A 6,081-nucleotide genomic window follows, 5' to 3' on the forward strand; every position below is an offset into this window, starting at 1 on the left:
AGTTAAATAAAGATCATGATCATGCTCTTGTTGTGTCTCGTGTGCTAACTTCCGAGAAGGCTAAACTTGGGGTTGATCATGCTAGACTCAAGGAGGAGTTTGATGTACTTGACAAGGCCCACAAGGTCTTGAAGGGTGCTCATGCAAACCTCAAGGAGTCTCATGCTCAACTCCAAGTTAAGCTAACCAAGGAAAAGGCCACCTTTCCTCATATGGTATTAATTGATAATGCATGTGCCACTAATCCGTGTTGTGAGCATGTGCATCTTGTGGAGGAGAATGCCAAATTGAAGGATCAACTTGAGAAAGGCCTTGTGACATGCATTCAAGGTGAGAAGAACCTCAACTACCTTTTGAGCAATCAAAAGGAAGTTGTGGCCAAGGAGGTAATTGGGTTCGCACCCAAGTCCAAGAACAAGAAGAAGAACGACAAGACCAAACGACCTCCTCCTCTCAAGCAAACCTTTGTGAAAGAGGGAGAGGGTGCTCCTAAGGAGAAGAAGAACAATGTGAAGGGTGTTGATGTCAAAAAGGGCAAACCACATCCTCCAACAAAGCCGGCAACTTTAACCCTTCTTATGTGTTGTGACGTGTTAGTGATGGGCATGTTTATGCTAAATTTGTTGGTTCTCCTTATGAGTGCATTGAATGGTCTATTTGGCTTCCTAAGACCCTTGTTACTAACATCAAAGGACCCATTACGAAATGGGTACCTAAAACCAAGCATTGATCTCTTGTAGGTGTTTGATTCCGGTGGGGGATCATGGTTGCTCGATAGTGGAGCAACAAATCATATGACCGGGAGCAAGGACTTGGTGGTGGACGTGCAAAAGATCCCATCTATTCCCACCAATGTCGAGTGGGGTGATGCCTCATCTTCTAAGGTATTGGGTCTTGGCAAGGTTTTCATTTCTCATGATCTAACGATCGATAAAGTCATGCTTGTTGAGTCCCTTGCATACAATTTACTTTCCGTTCGTCAACTTGCACTCATGGGCTTTGCCACCTTCTTTGATATTGATACCGTGGCCCTCTTGTGGAGCAAGACTCTTAAAGTAGCCTTTGTTGGGCATGTCGAGAACGGTCTCTATGTGATTAACTTTTCGGAGCGACCCACTAAGACCGCGACATGCCTAATGGCTAAAGTTGATGTGGGATGGCTTTGGCATCACCGTTTAGCCCACGTCAATATGAGATCTTTGCAAAGTCTTCTCAAGGGGGACCATGTCCATGGACTAACAAATGTTAGTTTTGCCAAAGATCGTGCTTGTAGTGCGTGTATCGAAGGAAAGCTTCATGAGAAGGCTCACCCTCCCACGACTATCATCTACTCGAAGAGACCCTTGGAGCTCCTTCACATGGACCTCTTTGGGCCTCCATCCTTTGATAGTCTTGGGGGTAGAAAGTATTGCTTGGTGATTGTGGATGATTATTCAAGATACACTTGGGTATATTTCTTCAAGAGGAAGAGTGAAACTCAGCAAACCGTCATCGACTTTGCAAATGAAGCTCAACGTCAACATGATGCAAAGATCTTGACAATAAGAAGTGACAACGGCACCGAATTCAAGAACTACACCTTGGATGAGTTTCTTAGTGATGAGGGGATCAAGCATCAGTATGCTGCACCCTATACCCCTCAACAAAATGGTGTCGCAGAGAGGAAGAACCGGACGTTGATGGATGCGGCAAGGACAATGATGGCGGAGTTCAAGTCTCCATACAACTTTTGGGCTGAAGCAATCAACACATCATGTCATGCATCAAATCGGCTCTATCTCCACAAAGGCTTGAACAAGACTCCTTATGAAATACTTACTGGTAACAAGCCCAACCTCAAGTACTTCCGGGTGTTCGGGTGTAAGTGTTTCATTCTCAAGAAAGGTGTTCGTTTGTCTAAATTTGAGGCTAGAGCTTATGAGGGCATATTTGTTGGTTATGCTACAAACTCTCATGCTTACCGTGTCCTCAACAAGTCCACCGGACTCATTGAGGAGACGTGTAACATGGAGTTTGACGAAAATAACGGCTCCCAAGTGGAGCAAAGTGGCACTTGTGATGTAGGTGATGAAATTCCTCCCCAAGCCATAAGAAGAATGGATGTGGATCATATCCTACCCATTGAGGAACCCCTTGTGGCCGAAGGAGAAAGACAATGCTCCACTCAAGTGGAGCCATCACCACCCCAAGACCCACATGCTTCCGAAGAACAAAGTGAAGGCCCTCAACATCGTGAACAAGACCAAGGGCAAGATCAACCTCAAGATGGTGGTGAACCACCAAATGATGCCCAAGGTAAGGTTCTCCCCCTCGAGCAAGTTCAAGATCAAGAGCAAGCTCAAGATCTAGAACAAGTTCAAGACGGCGCTCAAGATAATCAAGTTAACCCTCCTTCCACATCCGAGGAGGAATTAGAGCGTCGTGCCGCGAAGATTGCTTCCAAGCTCACCACCAAAGGTCATCTCGTGGAGAATGTGGTTGGAAGCCTAAGAAAGGGGGTAAGCACTCGTAGACAATTTGCAAACTATTGTGAACATCACGCGTTTGTCTCTTGTGTTGAACCCGAAAAGGTCTATGAGGTGCTCGAAGATCCGGGTTGGCTCAATGCCATGCATGAATAACTCAACAACTTCGAGTACAACAAGGTGTGGAGATTGGTGCCTAGGCCGTCGGAGAACCACAATGTCATTGGAACCAAGTGGATATTCAAGAACAAGCAAGATGCTCATGGGAACATCATTCGCAACAAGGCAAGATTGGTAGCACAAGGCTACTCCCAAGTCGAGGGTATCGACTACGGTGAAACCTTTGCTCCCGTTGCTCGCCTTGAATCCATTTGTTTGTTGATTGCTTGTGCTTCTCATCGCAACTTTAAGCTACAACAAATGGATGTGAAAAGTGCTTTTCTTAATGGTCCTATTAATGAGTTGGTTTATGTCAAGCAACCCCCCGGGTTCGAGGATCCCTACTTCCCTGATCATGTGTATCAACTCGATAAGGCACTCTATGGCCTTAAACAAGCCCCACGTGCATGGTATGACCACCTTACCGAGTTGTTACAAGATCGTGGATTTGAGGTTGGGCAAATCGATCCAACTCTTTTTACTAAGAAGGTCAAAGGGGAGTTGTTTGTATGCCAACTATATGTTGATGATATTATCTTTGGTTCCCCTAACAAGGCTTTCAATGAGGAATTTGCCGCTCTCATGACCTCTAAGTTCAAGATGTCATCGATGGGAGAGTTGAAGTTCTTCCTCGGTTTTGACATCAAGCAAAAAAGAGAAGGTACTTTCATCAATCAAGCCAAATACACTCAAGACATGCTAGAAAGATTCAAGCTAAGTGATGTCAAGCCGGCTTCCACTCCAATGCCCACCAAGTGCCAACTTGACATTGATCCCAATGGTAAAGCGGTGGATCAAAAGGTATATCGCTCCATGATTGGCTCCTTGCTTTACCTTTGTGCATCTAGACCGGATATCATGTTGAGTGTGGGAATATGTGCACGGTTTCAAGCTGCACCTAAGGAAAGCCACTATGTGGCGGTCAAGCGAATCTTTTGATATTTGGCTCATACCCCAAACTTTGGCTTATGGTACCCAAGAGGAGAAAACTTCAAGCTTGAAGGATATATGAATTCCGATTGGGCGGGAGACAAAGTGGATAGGAAGTCCACTTCCGGAGGGTGCCAATTTCTTGGTTGCTCTTTGGTGAGTTGGTCTTCCAAGAAGCGAAGTTGTGTGTCTCTCTCGTCCACCGAAGCGGAATATGTGGCGGCCGGTAGTTGTTGTGCACTACTCTTATGGATGAGGCAAACTTTAAAGGAGTACAGTGTCATTTGTGACAAAGTGCCTCTTTGGTGTGATAATGAAAGTGCCATCAAGATTTCTCTCAACCGGGTGCAACATTTCAAGACGAAGCATATTGAGATTTGGTATCACTTCATTCGGGATCACATTAGGCGAGGGGAGATCGAGCTCAAGTATGTCAACACTAATGATAACCTTGCAGATATTTTCACCAAGCCCTTGGATGAAGCAAGATTTCGCGAGTTAAGGCATGAACTAAATATCATTGATTCGAGCAATGTATCTTGCACCCATGCACATCCCACCGCATTCAACATGTTGTCCAGTTTAGGTGTAGGCATGGACATAGGGGGAGTGTTGCTCTCTCAATGAACTCTCCCTCCCCCCATTATGCATAAATTGATCAAGTCTTTCACTTTAACCATCTTCGTTGGTACTTGTGCTTCAAGGACGAGTTTTGGTCATGGGCCCAAGGTTAAAACCTTCACGGCGCCATACCTCTTGACTCAAACATAGGTGGCCTCAGCCACCGCCCTCTCTTGAAGAGGTGTGTCTTGGCCCCTTGCTTGTGTGTTTGTTGCCTAGTCATTTTGCCGTTGGTTTCTCTTTTTTTTAATTTAGTCGCCTTTGTCTAGTTGCCATGGCGTGCTAGGCGGTGCTACCGCTCGTGGTGCGCGGTACTACTGCTTATAAGCGGTACTACCGCCCACCAGCGCGGTACTACCGCTGCGGGGCGGGATCAGGGGGTTATATTGGGGCAGGGGGAGGTTTCTCTCCCCCATACCCATTCGCTTCGCTCCCTCGCTCCTCTTTGTCTCTCCAGCATCGTCGCGCCGCGGGAGGGCTCCGGCGGATCTTCTTCTCCGGGGCATCCCTCTCCATTTCCTTCGGTGGAGTCGATCTCCACCTCGTCCTCTTGCCATGGATGCCGGTATTGCCCCCGTTCCCTCTCTCCTTTTGTCTAGATTTCAGATATAGTGTCTTAGGGGCAATAGTGGTTGCATCTCTAGATTTTTGGCTAAATATAGGCTTGAGTAGGGTGGAGAAGGCAACTAGACGTTTTGGATTAGCGCTTGGTAGGAATATTTTTGAATTTGGTAGGCCGGTAGAGCCGGATCTGACCACGGCAGTAGGAAACCACTGTTTCCCCGCTTCGAGCGGTACTACCGCTCTCATTGGAGTGGTACTACCATTTGGAGCGGTACTACCGCTTGGAGCGGTACTACCACCTCCAGGTCGCGGTACTACCGCTGCCTGCCAAATTCCATCATGTTTATACCATTCATTGATCCTTTTTTTGTTGTGTTTGGTGGCTTATGCTCGTTCTCTCTGGTTGTTTTGCGTGTTCTTGTGTTTGGTTCCAGGTGATGAACATCCTGAGCATCAAGCTCGCCGGTCAACCCCGGTCGTGCCACGTCAAAGCGTTACCGCACATCTGAGTCAGCAGGAGGTTCCTCTAGTGCTCCACCTACACCTCAACTCAAGAAGAAGTCTGCTGTCAAGACGAAGCCAACGGGCAAAACCGTGCCTCAAATGAATGCCAAGGAGTTCTGGGCAAGGCGTCGCCGCAACCCTTATGAGGTAGACCAAGAACCCACTTTGGTCAACCGTCCATTCTGGAACTGCTTTCAGTTTGCCATCTTCTTTGATGTGCTCAAGGCCAAGAAGAATCTCTATGTTGATGTGCGCTCCATCGACACGGACTATATGGAGAAGGATCCTGAGTACTTTGGTGAAGCTCTTCAGATGTGCACTCAGCTGAACATTCTCAGAATCATGCAATTCAACAAGGACTATGATGCAGATATTGTGGCTCAATTCTATGCCACTGTCCATCTAGGGACTGATGAGGACAGGACTCTGACTTGGATGACCAATGGCAAGTTGCTTTCTGTCAAGTGGAAGGCTTTCATGGAGTTACTTGGGGTGGAAGATCACGGGCTTGCGTCTCCTGTCGGCTTTCGCCCTCACCGCAACACAACCTCCACTCACAAGCAAGCTCTCTGGCCCTATTGCACGCTGAAGATCAACCCTGAGACTAAGAAGGAAACATATGAGTTGCCTGCCTTTCTGGACACTCTTCACCGTGTCTTCCGTGAGACTCTTTTCCCTCGCATCAGGAATCTGGATATGGTTCACTCTTATCTCGTGGACATGCTTCTCTTCTGCCAGCATGAGAAGGAAGCAAACACTGGCGAGTCCCTAGACATCTCTCATGTTATGTGGTCTAAGCTCTTATCTGCTATCTTTGAGCGCAAGTGCCCGATTTATG

This window comes from Triticum aestivum, chromosome 6B (genome assembly GCF_018294505.1).
Source record: "Triticum aestivum cultivar Chinese Spring chromosome 6B, IWGSC CS RefSeq v2.1, whole genome shotgun sequence".
NCBI lineage: Eukaryota > Viridiplantae > Streptophyta > Magnoliopsida > Poales > Poaceae > Triticum > Triticum aestivum.